We start from the raw sequence: 19,955 nt of genomic DNA on the forward strand, positions 1-19,955 counted from the left end.
GAAAAGACTTTGATGCTGGGAGGGATTGGGGGCAGGAGGAGAAGGGGACGACAGAGGATGAGATGGCTGGATGGCATCACGGACTCGATGGACGTGAATCTGAGTGAACTCCGGGAGTTGGTGATAGACAGGGAGGTCTGGTGTGCTGCAGTTCATGGGGTCGCGGACACGACTGAGCGACTGAACTGAACTGAACTGATACATTATTGCTAGTGCTCACAACTCTGCAAGATAAATAGATGTCATATTATAAGCTTACTGTCATATTGTAAACGAGGCAGTCAAGGCTTGCTATGATGAGTAACTTGCCTAAAGTCAGAAAGTAGATAGAGCTGTAATGAAAGCCCAGTTCTCACTACCTTTGCTCTTTCATTATGACATGCTACTTACCTCTTATTTATTGTAAACAATATTGGTATCCTGACACAAGGATCATACTGCTTTTATACATCTCTGTGTTACCTTGTGGTTTTCTCCTTCCTCCCTACCCCACTTCATGCAAAAATGATTATAATAATATTGGAAATACCTAATAACCATAGTGTCTGTTGATACTGACTTTCTGATCAAAGTCAAATGAAAATTCATGTATTTTTAATAGTAATACTGACAACCTCTAGTATTAGAAGTTTCGTATCTTGAGTTTTAATCCCTAATTCCTGTATGTAATTGGCCCTTTAAACATTAATAGATATAGAGGGATTTCTTACATGCCTCTGAAGCATTTACTTCTAGAGCACAGCCACTGCTGCTGCTGCTGCTAAGTCGCTTCAGTCGTGTCCAACCCTATGCGACCCCATAGACAGCAGCCCACCAGGCTCCTCTCTCTCTGGGATTCTCCAGGCAAGAATACTGGAGTGAATTGCCATTTCCTTCTCCATACAGCCACTGCCTAAAAGAAATAATTGAATTATCTTTGAGCACTTTGAAGTGCTCCTTTCAAAGTCCGTCAGCTTTTTATCTCTCTCTCTTTTTTTTTTAATAGTGAAAACTTTTATATTTGGAATTAACCAGCCGGACTCAGTTTAAATGATCTCAGTTTTGTTGGCAACACCCAAAGCATCATATTCAGGAGCCATTCAAACATAGGCCTTCTTCTCTCCATCAATCTGAATCAAGGTGTTGACCTTAGCTACAACAGTGTCATAGAGCTTCTTCACAGCCTGTTTAGTTTGGTGCTTTTTGGCCTTGACATCCAAGATGAGTACCATTGTGTTGTCTTCTGTTTTCTTCATAGCTGACTCAACGAGGAGGGGGAATTTGATGATAGCCTAGTGGTCAAGTTTGTTTCTCCTAGGGTCGCTCTTCTGAGGATATTTGGGGTGCCTCCTGAGCCACAGTGTTTTGGGTTGCTGGAAGGTGGGTGACATCTGGATCTTTGTATGTGTGTGTGGCTGTGGATCACCCCACTCCAGTACTCTTGCCTGGAAAATCCCATGGATGGAGGAGCCTGGTAGGCTGCAGTAAGAGTCGGACACAACTGAGCGACTTCACTTTCACTTTTCACTTTCATGCATTGGAGAAGGAAATGGCAACCCACTCCAGTGTTCTTGCCTGGAGAATCCCAGGGATGGGGGAGCCTGGTGAGCTACCGTCTCTGGGGTCGCACAGAGTTGGACACAACTGAGGCGACTTAGCAGCAGCAGCAGCAGCAGCAGCAGCAGTGGCTGTGGATGCCTTTCACCATTGCTTTCTTTGCCTTCAAAGTATTTGCTTTGGCTGCTGCTGCTGCTAAGTCGCTTCAGTCATGTCCGACTCTGTGCGACCCCATAGATGGCAGCCCACCAGGCTCCCCCATCCCTGGGATTCTCCAGGCAAGAACACTGGAGTGGGTTGCCATTTCCTTCTCCAATGCATGAAAGTGAAAAGTGAAAGTGAAGTTGCTCAGTCGTGTCCGACTCTTTAGTGACCCCATGCACTGCAGCCTACCAGGCCCCTACATCCATGGGATTTTCCAGGCAAGAGTACTAGAGTGGGTTGCCATTTGGCAGGAAGGGGCAAAGGCTTCCTTATTCACTTTCGGTGCCATCTTCATGAAAAAGCAACTTTTTGCTTCTTTATCTCAAAAATTTGTTTGGGTCTTCTTATTTTTCTATTTTCTTTTTCTTTCAGGTTAGTAGAAGAAATGCTAAGGCACCCTCAAATCTCCAGGGCTTGACTCTGCGACGTACTACTTTGCTTTAATAGTTTTCAACTCTTGTTTTTCATAATTTACTATTACATTTTTTTTCTTCATGGTCTTCCCTAGTAGCTCAGCTGGTAAAGAATCCACCTGCAATGAGGAGGCCGTGGTTTGATTCCCGAGTAGGAAGAGGCCCTGGAGAAGGGATAGGCTACCCACTCCAATATTCATGGGTTTCCCTGGTGACTGAGATGGTAAAGAATTGCCTGCAATGTGGGAGACCTGGGTTTGATCCCTGGGTTGGGAAGGTCCTCTGGAGGAGGGCATGGCAATCTCTTGTTTTTCATTATTTTTAATTATGTTTTTTGTTTCTTCATAGTAGTAGTTGTCAAACTGTTTAACTACAATTTCTCTGGAATTGCTGTGGCACGTGATAATACAGTTCTAAAAGAAATTATATTTAAAAAGAAAGTTAGAAAGCAAACTCCTTATAGTAGTATAATTCTGTAACAATGCCCCAGAAAACTGTTTTATTATATTCACTGAAACACTAATTTCAACTTTACCATCTGATTGTCCCATAACCCGCTATCAGCACGCAAGCATTCTTTTGGAAATTCAGTTGTGACTTCGCAGTTGTCAGATATGGTGGTCGTGTCTTAATTAAATCTCTTCTGTATGTTTTCTCTTGGATCTTTAAACTTTTCCTTGTTACTGGCTGTTTTCCTTATACTGTCAAGCCTACATATTTCTTCTTCCACACAATAAAGTAACATAAACCCATTATTTGGCCCTGTCTCCTTAAGTATTCTTTTTTTCTCCTTGCAAGGACTTTGTGAAATAGTAGTCTACATTTCTGCTTACACTGCATTTATTTCCTCACTTCCATTTGGTCGTCAACTCTTTTCCTTCTGGCTTCTGTCCCCATCACTCCCTTGATACTTCCTTGGAAAAGGTATCAAGAAATATCTTTTGTCACATCAAATAAATACAGTTTTTCCAGTTTTTCTTATTTGAACTAAATGAGGCATTTTCAGTTTGGGGCATCCAGTTCCAAGACTGTTCTTTTTGACACTTTCTCCAAGCTATCCTCTGACTCTTTCTCTAGTTTTTTTCCTAGCTTTTTTTCCCCCTCATTCTGACCCTTCTGCCTCTTCATTCATTATATGGTTTGTCAGCATTCTTATGTATTTCCACAGCTTCTGTTTTCTTGTTCATTCATCAAATAAAAGCCTGTCTGTGCCAGGCACTGTGCTATTGCTGAGAAGACAGTATGAATGAAATGGTCATGTCCACTGTCCTCATGACACGATGTAGTTCAATAAGAAGTACACAGAGGTAAACTGGTAATTGTGAAACAGTGGGTGGTAAGTGTTCTGGTAGAGGAAATACAGAGAAAGGATACGTAACTAAGACTAGAGTGGTTAGGAAAAGCTTTTGGGGAAGAAATAACAGTAAAAAGGGGCTGTGGGAAAGTCAGTATTTCAGGGAGAAACAATAACATTTGCAAAGAAATAAAATGAGGGAGTGCATGGCTAAAGTATTGAAAATCATTGTATCTTGAGAGTGTGGAGGGAAAGAGAATGGAGGAGGGATAATGGTGCATGATCATAGATTAGGCACTCATAAAAATATTCATTCAACAAGTATTGGTGCTATTCTTTAATAATTATAGTGTCACATAATTATACATTTTAATAGCCTAGTTTTCACTCTGCTATGAACAATCACAGCTAGGTTTTAGAAGATATCTGAGTCTGATCGTTGCTTATTGCTATAGACTGGTCTTATGATGGGTTTGTGCTGCCTATTTTACTAAATCTGGCTTGAAAGTCTGTGTTTTTGATTATTCAAGATCTTGTCCTGCGATCTATTTATGGCTTCTCAGGGTCTTAGTTGCTGTGTGCAGGCCTTCTCTAGTTGCAGTGAGTGGGGGCTATTCTCTAGTTGTGCTTGGGCTTCTCATTGCAGTGGCTTCTCTTGTGGAGCATGGGCTCTAGGGTGCTTGGACCTCAGTAGTTGTGGTGCACGGCCTTAGTTGCCCCATGGGATGTGGAATCTTCCTGACCAGGAATTGAACCATGTCCCCTGCATTGGCAGGTGGATTCTTAACCACTGGACCACCAGGGAAGTCTAGATATTCAGTTTTTTGGGGGGCATAGCCTACTGTGTCTTTATTTTCTTTTACATATTCCTTTTTGCATAGAATACAAAGAGTATGTTTGTATGGGTCTTTATGTACAGAGTATTTTTGTAATTTTACAAGATTCTCATTTTTTTAAAACCTTGGACTTAACCCAGTATTTTTTACATGTGGCACATTATAGTATTTATCAGATATTTAACTGAATAACCTAAAAAAGTTCTTTAAATCCCTGGTGGTTCAGCTGGTAAAGAATCTGCCTGCAATGCGGGAGACCTGGGTTTGATCCCTGGATTGGGAAGATCCTCTGGAGAAGGGAAAGGCTACCTAGTCCAGTATTCTGGCCTGGAGAATTCCATGGACTGTATATAGTCCATGGGGTCGCAAAGAGTCGGACACGACTGAGCGACTGTCACTTTCACTTGACTGTCACAAGTAGAACATGATGATACTCAAAGTTCTTTCTGAGTAAACATACTCAGTTCAGTTCAGTCGCTCAGTTGTGTCTGACTCTTTGCGACCCCATGAATCGCAGCACACCAGGCCTTCCTGTCCATCACCAATTCCTGGAGTTTACTCAAACTCATGTCCGTCGAGTCGGTGATGCTATCCAGCCATCTCATCCTCTGTTGTCCCCTTCTCCTCCTGTCCCCAATCCCTCCCAGCATCAGAGTCTTTTCCAGTGAGTCAACTCTTTGCATGAGGTGGCCAAAGTACTGGAGTCAGCTTCAGCATTAGTCCTTCCAATGAACACCCAAGACTGATCTCCTTTAGGATGGACTGGTTGGATCTCCTTGCAATCCAAGGGACTCTCAAAGAGTCTTCTCCAACACCACAGTTCAAAAGCATCAATTCCTCGGTGCTCAGCTTTCTTCACAGACCAACTTTCACATCCATACATGACTACTGGAAAAACCATAGCCTTGACTAGACAGACCTTTGTTGGCAAAGTAATGTCTCTGCTTTTGAATATGCTATCTAGGTTGGTCATAACTTTCCTTCCAAGGAGTAAGCGTCTTTTAATTTCATGGCTGCAATCACCATCTGCAGTGATTTTGGAGCCCAAAAAAAGAGTCAGTCACTGTTTTCACTGTTTCCCTATTTCCCATGAAGTGATGGGACTAGATGCCATGATCTTCATTTTCTGAATGTTGAGCTTTAAGCCAACTTTTTCACTCTCCTCTTTCACTTTCATCAAGAGGCTTTTTAGTTCCTCTTCACTTTCTGCCGTAAGGGTGGTGTCATCTGCATATCTGAGGTTATTGATATTTCTCCCGGCAATCTTGATTCCAGCTTGTGCTTGTTCCAGCCCAGTGTTTTTCATGATGTACTCTGTATAGAAGTTAAATAAGCAGGGTGACAATATACAGGCTTGATGTACTCCTTTTCCTATTTGAAACCAGTCTGTCATGGGTTAAAATTACAATGACTTCTGTGTTTAGCCAAGATGAGGCTAAACACAGGGACCAGGTTTACTTACCCTCTTTTCTGAAGCAACTAAAAAGCCAGATAAATATATGAGACAATGGTTCTCTTCACATTTAACATCAGGCAGTGAAGGAAAGTGATCCTTGAAGAAACAAAAAACAAGAAGAGCCCGGCAAGTTCTTTACTCCCTGGAGAAAGTTCCAGGCTTTGGTGTGAAAGGGGAAGTACAGGTAAAGTCCAGTAGTCTCTTGAGTTGAGGAGGTAGAACTAGGAGTCTGGGAAAGCCAAGGTAGCTAGAGTTCTCAGGGGCAGAATATTAGAAAGGAGGGAGATGGAGCCAGAGGATTTTAGAAATCTGCAGAGGATGTCCTTTGACTATTCAGCCAAGTGGTGATCATTACATGCAGGTGGAAAACCACCCACGACTGAGGAAAGAACTGCCTAAAAGGATGAGAGGAAACAGTGCTCAGATCTCACTAAGGGCTGGATATGATGCGTGTTTGCAGCAGCAAGAGTGGAATACTTTCTTTAGGTTTTATTTATTTATTTATGGCTGCACTGGGTCTTCATTGCTGCATGAGGGTTTTTTTCCAGTTGCAGCAGGCAGGGCCTTCTCTCTAGTTGTGGTACACGGGCACTTCTCATTGCAGTGGCTTCTCTTGCTGCAGATCATGGGCTCTAGGGTCATGAGCTGCATTAATTGCAGCGTGAAGGCTCAGTAGTTGCTGTGCAAGGGCTTAGTTGTCCCCCAGCGTTTGGAATCTTTCCTGATCAGGGATCGAACCCGTGTCTCCAGCATTGGCAGGTGGATTCTTAACCAACAAGAGGAGCAGGGAATCCGTAGAATACTGTTTTACACATGAGTAGTGTTAAGAAGGATCTTGCCTCGGTAGTAATACTGGACCAAACATGCTCTGGTCACGGCTAACAAAGCTTTAAGAGCAAGAACTAAAAGGATCAAACTGTTCGCTAGTAACTTAACCATAACCCAAAGTAAAGCTCAAGAATATTTATAGGAATATGAAAATATAAGGACACAAAGTGAAATTCTCAATGTTTGGCATCAAGTCAAAAATCATTACCATGGTTCTAAAAGTTTGTTTTATTTTTATCAAAAACTACCAGTCATGGAAAGAGGCAGAAAATTACAAAATGTAACAAATATCAATAAATTGAAACTGCTTGTAAAATAACTTGTGGCTTTTTTAGCCTGTGCCCATTGGCGTTACCAGATTATTGGCCTCCCCAATACTCAGTCTGGTATGTATGAGGCAAAAAGAAAATTTGTGGGTCTCACCATCCCTGGCTGGCCTACTTTCTTTTTATCTCACCTTTCAATCTTCTTAGTTTTTTTTTTTTCCTTTTAAATGTATGTAGTGTTCAAGATTTTTAGCTGAACTTTTTGGAGGAAATAGTGAAAAGTGTGTCTACTCCATCTTTCTGAAAATGGATGCCTCCAAGATATTTATTTCTGGAGTATAAACAAATGTTCTTTGATGAATCATTTGAATATTAACATGAAAAACAATGAACTTTGAGTTCAATAATATAATAAAACCAATTCCAGAATGATCATAGACATAAATATGGCAGATAAAGCACAAAGACTTCCAGAAGAAAACAGAATATCTTCATGTTCTTGGGGTATGCAAATATTTCTTAAACAGTATGTAAAAATCACTAATCATAAAGGAAAAGATTCATATATTGAACTTGATTAAAATTAAGAACTCTTGTTTATTAAAGGTAACTTTATGGAGGTGGAAAGGCAAACCATATGTGGAAGAAGATATTTACATTATGTACGTTAACATAGGATTTGCATCTAGAATATACAGTGAACTCCTACAAATTAATATTTTTTAAAAAATAGCAACCAAATATAAAAATGGGTAAAAGACTTGATGAACCATACCTTGTGACTCAGCGATTTCAACCTATATATATATATCCAATGGAAGTATATATATGCACATATAAAAATGTTTATGGCATTATTTTTGTAAAAGGTAAAAACTATAAACATTAATTATTTAACAGCAGAATGGATTTAATTATTGATGATTCCGTGCAGTTTACCTCACTGGATTGTAAATGTTTGAAAACAGATACAGGTCACTTTAGTGTCTACACTTACATACACAAAATAAATTATTGGTGATATATTTTCCTTCTTTTAGAAAATAAACTCCTGAGGTACCTTGTAATCCAAAGTCCGTGCAATTAGAAATAACATTGAATTTAAGAACTGTATTTTATTTATTTTATTATTGTGCCTAGCACATAATGGACGTTAAATAATGTGCTTTATGAATGAATGAGCAGATTGTCATTTATTAACTGTCTTTTAAGTTCAAAACCAAATATGCATAAAATAATGGTCTTTATTTCATTTTCATTGATTATTATATACATTGATAAGTACATGGTTATTTTAGTTTATTAAATATATGGCTATTTAAGATGGTTAACTGTTAAGCAGTGGAACAGGTTTCTATTTAGTGTTGGTTTTGGAAATAGTAAGCTAAATTGCAAGTGTGTATACATATTATATGCACTATGTTTAGTCACTCAGTCGTGTCTGACTCTTTTGGTTGAGATGCTTCTACTGCTTATATTCCAGAAATGAACTTATTTTGCTTCCCTGGTAGCTCAGTTGGTGAAGAATCCGCCTGCAGTACAGGAGACCCCGGTTCAGTTCCTGGGTTGGGAAGATCCCCTGGAGAAAGAATAGGCTACCTACTCCAGTATTCTGGTCTGGAGAAGTCCATGGACTGTATAGTCCATGGGGTCACAAAGAGTCGGACACAACTGAGCAACTTTCACACACAGTTAATGTGAGTTTAGTAAGGACAGAAAATTACAGAACACTGGAGCCTCCTCTTTTTAGCAAGCAAGCCATCACCAAAATTTAAACTTGAGTGAAAGGTCCGTGACACAGATTGTCTGTTTTGTAGCTGATGTATCTCCAGGAACCAAGAGAGTGCTTGGCTTACATTAGGCATTTAGTAGATATTTGTTGAGTGAATGAATAAGTGAATGAGAATATTTATTCAGCTGTGCTTCATTCTGTAGCAGATACAGTGTTGTCACTGCTGATATGTCATTTATTACTTCTTTATTATATATTAGCAATGTTTCTGAAATAATATGAAAATTAGAAATTTTCATGAAGTTTATTTCATAACTAAAAATTAATACCCAGTAGCTTTCTTTAGTATTTTGATAACCTCATTAGCAAACATTGAACTCCCATTGTGAGTATAGTACCACTAAACTTATAGTCATTCAAAGAAGACATATCATAGTTTCTGCCCTTGAAGAGTTTTCAAGTAGTTGGAGAGAGAGAAAATAGGCATAAGGATGATCTATAACAATATGAGGGTGCCAGAGTTACAGTACACATGAGAAATAAATTTTATGTTCAATGAAAAGTTTGATACTAAGTTTATGTACATTATTCAACTTTTTAAAAATATGTATAGGAAAATAGGGAAAGAAAACATAAATATATTATGTTTTGAATGGTGAGATCATGGGCAAATTTACTTTTCTTTCATCAGTTCAATTCAGTCGCTCAGTCGTGTCCGACTCTTTGTGACACCATGAATTGCAGCACGCCAGGCCTCCCTGTCTATCACCAACTCCCGGAGTTCACTCAGACTCACATCCATCGAGTCAGTGATGCCATCCAGCCATCTCATCCTCTGTCGTCCCCTTCTCCTCCTGCCCCCAATCCCTCCCAGCATCAGAGTTTTTCCAGTGAGTCAACTCTTCGCATGAGGTGGCCAAAGTACTGGAGTTTCAGCTTTAGCATCATTCCTTCCAAAGAAATCCCAGGGCTGATCTCCTTCAGAATGGACTGGTTGGATCTCCTTACAGTCCAAGGGACTCTCAAGAGTCTTCTCCAACACCACAGTTCAAAAGCATCAATTCTTCGGCACTCAGCCTTCTTTACAGTCCAACTCTCACATCCATACGTGACCACTGGAAAAACCATAGCCTTGACTAGACGGACCTTAGTCGGCAAAGTAATGTCTCTGCTTTTGAATATACTATCTAGGTTGGTCATCACTTTTCTTCCAAGGAGTACACGTCTTTTAATTTCATGGCTGCAGTCACCATCTGCAGTGATTTTAGAGCCCCCAAAAATAAAGTCTGACACTGTTCCCACTGTTTCCCCATCTATTTCCCATGAAGTGATGGGACCGGATGCCATGATCTTCGTTTTCTGAATGTTGAGCTTTAGGCCAACTTTTTCACTCTCCACTTTCACTTTCATCAAGAGGCTTTTTAGTTCCTCTTCGCTTTCTGCCATAAGGGTGGTGTCATCTGCATATCTGAGGTTATTGATATTTCTCCCGGCAATCTTGATTCCAGCTTGTGTTTCTTCCAGCCCAGTGTTTCTCATGATGTATTCTTCATATGGTGAAGAATAAGCAGGGTGACAATATACAGCCTTGACATACTCCTTTTCCTATTTGGAACCAGTCTGTTGTTCCATGTCCCGTTCTAACTGCTGCTTCCTGACCTGTATACAGATTTCTCAAGAGGCAGGTCAGGTGGTCTGGTATTCCCATCTCTTTCAGAATTTTCCACAGTTTATTGTGATCCACACAGTCAAAGGCTTTGGCATAGTCAATAAAGCAGAAATAGATGTTTTTCTGGAACTGTCTTGCTTTTTCCATGATCCAGTGGATGTTGGCAATTTGATCTCTGGTTCCTCTGCCTTTTCTAAAACCAGCTTGAACATCAGGAAGTTCACGGTTCATGTATTGCTAAAGCCTGGCTTGGAGAATTTTGAGCATTACTTTACTAGCATGTGAGATGAGTGCAATTGTGCGGTAGTTTGAGCATTCTTTGGCATTGCCTTTCTTTGGAATTAGAGGAAAACTGACCTTTTCCAGTCCTGTGGCCACTGCTGAGTTTTCCAAATTTGCTGGCATATTGAGTGCAGCACTTTCACAGCATCATCTTTCAGGATTTGAAACAGCTCAACTGGAATTGCATCACCTCCGCTAGCTTTGTTCGTAGCGATGCTTTCCAAGGCCCACTTGACTTCAGATTCCAGGATGTGTGGCTCTAGATTAGTGATCACACCATCATGATTATCTGGGTCGTGAAGATCTTTTTTGTACAGTTCTTCTGTGTATTCTTGCCACCTCTTCTTAATATCTTCTGCTTCTGTTAGGTCCATACCGTTTCTGTCCTTTATCGAGCCCATCTTTGCATGAAATGTTCCCTTGGTATCTCTAATTTTCTTGAAGAGATCTCTAGTCTTTCCCATTCTGTTGTTTTCCTCTATTTTTTTGCATTGATCGCTGAAGAAGGCTTTCTTATTTCCTTGCTGTTCTCTGGAACTCTGCCTTCAGATGCTTATATCTTTCCTTTTCTCCTTTGCTTTTCACCTCTCTTCTTTTCACAGCTATTTGTAAGGCCTCCCCAGACAGCCATTTTGCTTTTTTGCATTTCTTTTCCACGGGGGTGGTCTTGATCCCTGTCTCCTGTACAGTGTCACGAACCTCCTTCTATAGTTCATCAGGCACTCTATCTATCAGATCTAGGCCCTTAAATCTATTTCTCACTTCCACTGTATAATCATAAGGGATTTGATTTACGTCATACCTGAATGGTCTAGCAATGTTCCCTACTTTCTTCAATTTGAGTCTGAATTTGGTAATAAGGAGTTCATGATCTGAGCCACAGTCAGCTCCTGGCCTCGTTTTTGTTGACTGTATAGAGCTTCTCCATCTTTGGCTGCAAAGAATATAATCAAATCTGGTTTCGATGTTGACCATCTGGTGATGTCCATGTGTAGAGTCTTTTCTTGTGTTGTTGGAAGAGGGTGTTTGCTGTGACCAGTGCATTTTCTTGGCAAAACTCTATTAGTCTCTGCCCTGCTTCATTCCGCATTCCAAGACCAAATTTGCCTGTTACTCCAGGTATTTCTTGACTTCCTACTTTTGCATTCCAGTCCCCTATAATGAAAAGGACATCTTCTTTGGGTGTTAGTTCTAAAAGGTCTTGTAGGTCTTCATAAAACCGTTCAACTTCAGCTTCTTCAGCGTTACTGGTTGGGGCATAGACTTGGATAACTGTGATATTGAATGGTTTGCCTTGGAGACGAACAGAGATCATTCTGTCGTTTTTGAGATTGCATCCAAGTACTGCATTTTGGACTCTTGTTGACCATGATGGCTACTCCATTTCTTCTTTTTTTCATACACATCTGTATTTTCAAAAGCAAGCAATAACTTTAAATTAAAAATTTTCTGCCCCAATTCTAGCACAAGATTTGTATTAAAGCGAAAAATACAGCAGTCATGTACCCAGTATCATCAATTGTAGATCCCTCTCCTGTTTATACACTCACTAGATACTCAGCCTCATCATTTAAAACTAAATTTGTTGACTTGCCAGTTTTACTCTTACTCCTAAACTCTGTATCATGGGACACTGTACCACCTTACATTAATTTTTGTGCCAGAATTTCTATGGGCTGCCTGGAGCTATTTCTGTCTCTCCCTCTCCAGTCATCCAATTCAGTTAGTTCATCAGTTTCCTGAACATGTTTAAATTTGTGTTCTATTTGCCATTCTCACTGCCTTGGTTTAGGACCTCATTATTTCTTACTTAGAAGATTGTAAAAAACTTAGCTCTTCGCCACCTCTAGGATGTAGTCTGTTTTGCATATACCTGGGCAGATGATCATTCTCAAATATGAATCTGAGCTTATCATGTCTTTTCTTGAAACACTCAAAAGCTCCCTGTGTGCTGAGGGATAAAGTCTTTATTGCTTAGAATGATTATACAGGGCCTTCAATGATCTTACCCCTGCATGTCTTCAGTAGACTCATCTCTTGGTATTTTTCTATGTAACTCCTGTATTCTAACTTAACTGAATTACTTGAAAAACTGAAATAAGCAAAATGCAAACACTCTCCTTGTTTGGATTTTCTTTTACAGTTTCTCCTCCTCCTTCACAAATTTGTTTGTCAGATACCCAATTCATTGTTCAAGGTTGACCTCAGGTGTCACATACCCCATGCACCCTTCTCTGACCTTTATAAACAGTGTTTAGGATTCCCTCTTCTCCAGTTGCATAACAGTCCATATTTCTATTAAAGCACATATTGTATTTTTTATTGAAGTGTAGTTGATTTATAGTGTTGTGCCAATCTGTGCTGTGTAGCGAAGTGACTCAGTCATGCACATATATACATTATTTTGTATATTCTTTTCCATTATGGTTTATTGCAGGATATTGAATATAGTAGGGAATGGCAGTCCTCTCGGGTACTCTTGCTTGGAGAATCCCATAGACAGAGAAGCCTTTAGGGCTACATTTCATGGGGTGGCAAAGAGTTGGACACGACTGAGCGACCAGCACTAATACTTGCTGAATATAGTTCACTCTGCTATGCTTTAGGGCCTTGTTGTTTAGCCATTTTGAATATAATAGTTCTGCATCAACCAACCCCAAACTCCCTGTCCATTCCTCTCCCTCCCCCTAACTTGGGAAACACAAATCTGTTCTCTATAAGTCTGTTTCTCTTTTATAGATAGTTTCATTTGTTGCATGTTTTAGATTCCACATATAAGTGATACCGTATGGTATTTGACTTTCTCATTTTAACTTCACTTAGTATGATAATCTCTAGTTGCATTCATGTTGCTGCAAAGGCCATTATTTCATTCTTTTTTATTACTCAATAGTATTCCATTGTATATATGGACTACATCTTTTTTTATCCATTTGTCTGTTGATGAACATTTAGGTTGTTTCCCTGTTTTGACTGTTGTGAATAGTGCTGCTCTGAAGATACGGATGCATCTGTCTTTTTGAATTACAGTTTTGTCCAAGGAGTAGAATTGCTAGATCATATGGTAATTCTGATTTTAGTTTTCTGAGACACCTCCATACTGTTTTCCATAGCCACTATACCAACTTACATTCCCACCAACAGTGTCAGAGGGTTCCCTTTTCTCCACAGTTTCTCCAACATTTGTTATTTGTAGACTTTTTAATGATGGCCATTATGACCAGTGTGAGGTTGTACCTCATTTTAGTTTTGATTTACACTTACGTAATAATTAGTGATGTTGAGCATCTTTTCATGTGCCTACTGCCATCTGTATGTCTTCTTTGGAGAAATGTCTGTTAAAGTCTTCTGCCCATTTTTCAGTTGGGTTGTTTGTTTTAAGTTGTATGGGCTGTTTCTATATTTTGGAGGGTAAGCCCTTGTCTGTCACATCATTTGCAAATATTTTCTCCCATTTGTAACATATTGCATTATTTTAAACTTGACTAATTTTATTTTCTTTCAACTGTGAATTTCTTGAGTGATTTCCTCTTATGTTGTGTCCTTAGTCCAGTACAGGAGCAAAATATGTGATGAATGCATATTTAAATTAATTGTTCTGTCAGGTTGAAGGTGTTAGTAAAGCTGAGATAGCATAGCTAAAAATATTGAGCCAATGAGTGTGAAATATAAGGTGTCAAACAAGTTCGTTGGTCTTTCCTGGACTTTTCACAGTTCTGATACTTTTGAAGATTACAAGTCACTTATTTGTGGAATATTCCTGATGATTGCATTCAAATTATGCATCTTTGGCACAAATACCACAGAAATAATGATATATTCTTTCTGCATCCTAGAGTGGCATACAATTTTGATTTGTATCATTTCTGATGATACTCACTTTGATCACTTGATTAAGATGGTATCTGTCAGACTTCTCTAAAGTTACCATATTTCTCCTTTGTAATCAGTAAATGTTTTGTGAAGTTGTACTTTGAAACTGTATGAATATCTCATTCCTCATCATACTTCTGGTTTATTCATTACTGTTTTATGTCAGTATGGACTTTTATGTTTTCATTTGATTTTAATCTGTTACGATTATTACCCTCCTTTCTGGCCATGCTGTATGGCTTACAGGATTAGTTCCCCAACCAGGAATTGAACCCAGGACATGGCAGTGAAAACACTGAGTACTAACCATTGGACTGCCAGGGAACTTCCATTGCTTATTTTCATGCTCATGTTTGTTAGTGAGAGCCTGGTCAAGATAGTTTCTGTATCCTTTTGACAGGTCTCCTTAATTCTTTGAGTACTTTCTTACTTTAGCAAAACAATATATATATATCAGGCTAATCTTGTACTTTTCGTATCCAGGTCCTGATAACAACTATTTCTCAAAGAAGCCCAAACTACTTTTCAGTAGAAAAGAATATTTAGAAACCAGGATCTGGATACTAGGTATGCTTGTTTTCCATGAGTATGCTTTTGGGATCGTGCTTCTTACAGAATCTTTCAGAAGACAGAGCTTGGGAATATATGTATACTTATAGACCCTGATTGGAAAAGGTGATGGCACCCCACTCCAGTACTCTTGCCTGGAAAATCGCATGGATGGAGGGACCTGGTAGGCTGCAGTCCATGGTGTCGCTAGGAGTCGGACACGACTGAACGACTTCACTTTCACTTTTCACTTTCATGCATTGGAGAAGGAAATGGCAACCCATCCAGTGTTCTTGCCTGGAGAATCCCAGGGATGGGGGAGCCTGGTGGGCTGCTGTCGAAGGGGTTGCACAGAATCGGACATGACTGAAGTGACTTAGCTGCAACAACAGCAGTATAGACAGACCCTGATGCTGGGAAAGATTGAAAGTGGGAGGAGAAGGGGATGACAGAGGATGAGATGGTTGGATGGCATCACTGACTCAATGGACATGAGTTTGAGTAAACTCTGGGAGTTGGTGATGGACAGGGAGGCCTGTTGTATTGCAGTCCCTGGGGTCACAAAGAGTCTGACACAGCTGAGTAACTGAACTGAACTATATTCGTATATTGGTCATTGGTCATCCACCAGTGTCAGTCTCCCAACTGAGGAAGTTACACTGGTGATTTAGTTGCTGTTGTGTCCAGCTCTTGCGATCTCATGAACTGTTGCCTGCCAGGCTTCTCTGTCCATGGGATTCTCCAGGCGAGAATACTGGAGTGGGTTGCTATTTCCATCTCCAGAGGGTCTTCCCAAGCCAGGAATTGAACCCCGGTCTCCTGCATTGCAGAAAGATGCTTTACCGACTGAGGTATGAGGCAAGTCCTTACATCCCTATATACATTTATATTTTTATTCTTCTTTCTCTTGTGAGTTCATGCTGATACCTCCAGTTGCAGTTTAGTAACACACGGTTCCTCCTTGTTTTTCTCCCTCTGTTTGTAACTCCTTTAGTTCAACACTGCAAAACTTTATTCCCTTCAATTTTAATATATTTACTTATTCGAGCAATCTCCCTTTGTATAATTGAGCTGCTTTTGCCATTGCTTCCCCCTTTCCTACACACTGATACCTAATTATCCAACTTGGACATACGTAACTTGCCTCTAGACTGTGACTGCTTTCCTCCTCCATCCTATGTATGCTGTGACACCCAGAGCTGCCCTCCTGCTTATCTGTTGACACCCTCCTTACCCTCCTTAGGTTCTGACTCCCCATTTTGGGTAGCGCTGCTAGGCAGATAGCCTTCACGTTACTAAGATTTTTATATTCTACCTAAAAGATGCCCTGTGCTCCTGCTCCCTCAACCTCATGAATATCTTGTTTACCCCACTGGGACTCCAACATCTTATGCTGGGCTGCCCATCCATGGGAATGTGCTCTTCATCCTGCTCAGGCTTGAAGGCTTCACATGAATGCCCTCCTCACCCTGCTTAAATTTCTAATTCCCATGTTGGTCTTCCACACTCCCCTCATGGGCGCACTCTACTTCCTGCTTAATCTTTGATACCCAGCTCAGGCAGCCCTATTATATGGACATCCTTCTTACTGCTTGGGTTCTTAAACCTAGAGCAGGCTGCCCTTGCATGAATACCCTTTATACCCTGCTTCAGCTTTGCTTCCCTGTGTTGGCTATCCTCTGTCACCTCACTGGCTTCAGCTGTGATATCCTGTGCCATCCCCTTAAGGCTACATTTCTCACCATGCTCTGACTCTGATACCTTATGCTAGACTCTCTGCCTTCCCTCCTCTGCATACCGTCCTCATTCTGTTTGGGCTACCCATCGCTGGAGACTTTGACTTTGCTTGGACTCTAACCCAGTAGGTTGTCCTTCTGTGTGTCAAGCAAAATTCCTCTTCTCATCCTGCTTTCTTGGGTTCCACCCCACCCTTCCACTCTCTCCCACCTTTCCCCACCCCCACCCCCAGATAAGTTATTCATTATGCTTGGGTTCTGACACCACATACTAGGCTGCAGGTATTTTATTTGCATTGCTTGGACTCTGCACCTGGTCATCTTTTCCTCACCCTCTGTCTCCCCATTAATACTTTCCTCACCCTGCTTGGGCTCTGAAACCATTTGCCAGGCCTCCACCTGCACCTTGGATTCCCTTCTCATTCTTTACTTCTGACACTCAGCCCTAGTCCTCCTTACCCTTCTTGAACTCTGAACGCTACAGTTCTTTAAAGCTGATTTGAATAAATATTCCTATAAGATGTCTGGAAATTATAAATCGATAAAGGTTTTACTCAGTAGTCAGGTCATAGGTAAGACTTTGAAAGTGTTTATTCTAGAACGGACTTAAATAGCTTCTTCTGAAAATAGTATAAATAAATTAAGAAAGTATAATATATAACAAAAATGGTTAAATAGAATAATCCATTCTGTATCTCATAAATGTTATTAAGTTATGTAGAAAATAACTGTGAAATTTTAAAGTGAAAAATAATACCTATTCGAAAAAATAGATCTCAAGTTATTCTTCTTATTTCCCAAATTGTTGCAGTCTGTGCTGCTGCATATTGTTTAAAATTACTGTAGCCCGCTAGCTTGAGGAAAATGGTAATCAAATATATTCAAAAAGAAGTGATATGATTAAATAAATAACAGCAAACTAGTAAGTGGATTTAAACTTAAATGAGAAAATTTTATTAAAACAGAGATCACATACAAGTTATTCTTGGACTTAATAATCTTTTAGAAACCAAATATCCAGTAGACCTGCAGCCAGTACATTTTCCAGTGGAGATGCCAAGTATGATGACTGTCAAGCCCAAAGTGTTTTTAACAGAATGAATGCTGTCTCTCTTCAATGCAGAAGTATGTTGGCACAGTGGAGGTGCCAGGCATTTTGTTTTAGAATGTCTGATGTGAAACCATAGCCTTGGGATTCACCAGCTTATTGAGGTAGTTAATAAAGATATGGAAGAGTAAGGCAATTAGTTTGCCAAACCATTTGCAAGAACTCTTCGTAAGTCTTTTTTAACTCTTCTGGATGCTAAAGTAGCTTTGTATATAGAATTAAAAAAAAGTGAAATCCCATTTTAGAAACAAGATACAAACATTTATAACTACATTTCCAGTATTATTAGAGTGTTTGCATCTAGTATCAGGGAGCACTCATTATATGAATAACTAATACCTATGCTGAGCATTAATTTACTTTTCATTAATTTTTTAAAGCATTTCCAACACAAAGTATCATTTTTTTTTTTACCACAAATACTTCCATTTAGCTGATTTCTTGACAGTTGAATAGAAACATTCATTTATTTACTCCACTACTACCACCTTTTATATTGTTTATCTCTGCATGAAGATAAGTCTCTGGTATTGGTTGTGTACAACTATGATTTGTTTGGTTACCTGAAAGTTAATAAGTGTCTTGAGAAAAGTTCAAGAGTAGGTGGACTCTGAAAATTCTGATCTTTACTTTCTGACTCTGAAGCAGCTGAATATTGAATGCTAGTTATCAGGTCAACAAAGGCAAAATGGCAATGTTGTTGTTGTTGTTGTTTGGTCCCTAAGTCATGTTCAACCCCATGAACTGTAGCCCGCCAGGTTCCTCCATTCGTGGGATTTACGAAGCAAGAATACTACACTGAGTCGCCATTTTCTTCTCCAGGAGTTCTTCCCAACCCAGGGATTGAACCCTTGTTTCCTGCATTGGCAGGCAGATTCTTAACCACTGAGCCACCAGGGAAGCCCCAAGAATAATTTACAGAGTTCTTTTTAACAGATCATCTTAGTTAAGCCTTATAGCAACTCTGAAGGCTATGCACTGTCCATGCGTAGCCTTTTATTGTATTTATTGATTAGATTATATATTTTAGTAAAAAGAACATTCTTGAGCCTGCTGTCCAGACCAACTTATCTCTGCTACTCCTTTGTCCTATATCCTTGTCTCCCCATCAAAGGAAATTGCTGTCCTAAACTTCGTCATTCCCTTCTTTTGTTGTTTTATCGTATGTATTTTTCTTTTCCTTTTTTAAAAACTATAAAGTTTCACATTCTTTACTGGTAAAACTGACCTCACATAATTATTTTGAAATTAAGTGAGTATGTATGTAGAAGACTTTTGAACAGTGCCTGTGCCAACAATCAAGTGCTCAATAAATGGTAGCTGAATTTGCATTATTAATGCTGTTATTTTGCAAAGGGGAAAAACTAGAAAAGCATGTCTTTTCTCAGCTGTTTCATTTGTTTTTGTCTCCCTGGGCTTTTCTGTGGGAAAGTGAGGAGTATAAGGGTTTGAAGTCTTTCATCTTTTTGAAACTGGGCAACATATAAAATTGTACAATGGGATTTGGTTGATCAGCAGTTAGGAAACAGATTTTCTAATTGAGAAGAATAAAAAAAATGCTTCACTATTAAGTTAACAGTTTTTTCTTCTTTTTCACTGCCTTGTGCCCTCAGGATAGGATTGCTATCTCCTTGAGTTTGATGCAGTGTGATAGGATTCCCCCTATAGCCAGTGTTGCAGCGTTAAAGACCAAATTGCCCAGAAATAACAGGTGATACAAAAGGATCAATTAGAATTTATTGAATGACTGAACACACACACCAACCAGTCAGCCAATATTTGCATTGTTTACCTTCCCACCAAACACTAGGAAGCATTTAGTTTGTTTTTAATATCTGAAAATGATTTCATTCCTCTAATCGCTGTAGGCTCTGCACTGTTGCACTAACAAAACAAATTCTTGATCTTCTGAGTTTGTTCCCTTTTCTGCCTAATTTCTTTTTTTTCATACACTTATGTTAATAATTTATGGTAACTATTCTATTGTACTTGATCTAAGTCTGTTACATGGATACTTAATCCCACTTATATTGGGATTTTGGCCAACTAAAATTTATAATGAACCATTAAATGAGTTGATTAACATTATTATTGCACAAATTATTAATGGAAAAATATGATCACCCCAATTCTGACAGACCAAGGAAAGAATTCTTTAAGAAGCAAAAATAAA

The 19,955-nt window shown here is 39.5% G+C and overlaps 1 protein-coding gene and 1 pseudogene across 1 annotated transcript in view; one reads left to right on the forward strand and one right to left on the reverse strand.

The window, feature by feature from the left end:
* The window catches only part of NFAT5 (nuclear factor of activated T cells 5), a 110,102-nt gene that overhangs the window by 33,768 nt on the left and 56,379 nt on the right, over positions 1 to 19,955 (forward strand). The gene's annotated exons all lie outside the window — the stretch shown is intronic.
* LOC128063350 (60S ribosomal protein L23a-like) lies at positions 1,026 to 2,035 on the reverse strand (annotated as a pseudogene).

The sequence above is a fragment of the Budorcas taxicolor genome, chromosome 18 (genome assembly GCF_023091745.1).
Source record: "Budorcas taxicolor isolate Tak-1 chromosome 18, Takin1.1, whole genome shotgun sequence".
NCBI lineage: Eukaryota > Metazoa > Chordata > Mammalia > Artiodactyla > Bovidae > Budorcas > Budorcas taxicolor.